General features: G+C 34.2%; 1 long non-coding RNA gene across 1 annotated transcript; it reads left to right on the top strand.

The window, feature by feature from the left end:
* Positions 1 to 41: 41 nt before the first annotated feature.
* On the top strand, positions 42 to 540 carry LOC104774632. The gene is made up of 2 exons (XR_765424.2): positions 42 to 304; positions 475 to 540. It is a non-coding gene; the product is annotated as an uncharacterized LOC104774632 (long non-coding RNA).
* Positions 541 to 678: the final 138 nt, after the last annotated feature.

Here is a 678-nt window from a genome sequence, read left to right as displayed (position 1 = left end):
CATAGAGAGATCCGCTCGTCTTCCTCCTCTTTTCCTTTTTTTTTTTTGTCCTCCTAATAATAATAAAATTTCTGTAATTTGATTTTTGATTTTCTGTAATTAATAATAATAACCTGCGCGTTATCAAAAATCTCAGAGAAAACGTTGAAAGTTCAAATCTTTTTTTTTTTTTGCATCGGCCAATTTTGAAAAACACTACTCCTCCTCCTCCTCCTCGTGTTGTGTTTGTGTTTGTGTTCGACACTCTTGTTGGCAACGATACCTTTGTTGTGCCTCCCCCTTTCTCAATTGGGATCAGGTAAAGGTAACATTTCTTCCTCGTTTATGTTTATTTTTTGGATCTAATCATATTTCTTAATCTGTTTTCGATTTCTTGTTGCTCAGTGATCAGATTACAGATCTTTGCTGATAAGGGTTTGTTTGTATTGCGTCAAGATTGCTTTTTTACTAATTGTGAATTGTGTAATTCTGTAGGATTGCTTAAAATTGAGGTAGCTGTCCATTTGCTCGATCCGTCGAGCAAATCAAATCTAATTGAAGGAAAAAAAAAAAAAAAGTAGGAAGCTTTTGTTTTATAGCAAAATAATATAGGCAAAAATGGCTTCGAATCTCGTGGAAATGTTTAATGCCTGTTTACTTTGGGTTACAATGATTCTGGAGGATCCTTCTGCTAGAGTT

This window comes from Camelina sativa, unplaced genomic scaffold, assembly GCF_000633955.1.
Source record: "Camelina sativa cultivar DH55 unplaced genomic scaffold, Cs unpScaffold04178, whole genome shotgun sequence".
Lineage (NCBI taxonomy): Eukaryota > Viridiplantae > Streptophyta > Magnoliopsida > Brassicales > Brassicaceae > Camelina > Camelina sativa.
The sequence above is the reverse complement of the archived record's forward strand: the minus strand, read 5'-3'. Positions and strand labels throughout refer to the sequence as shown.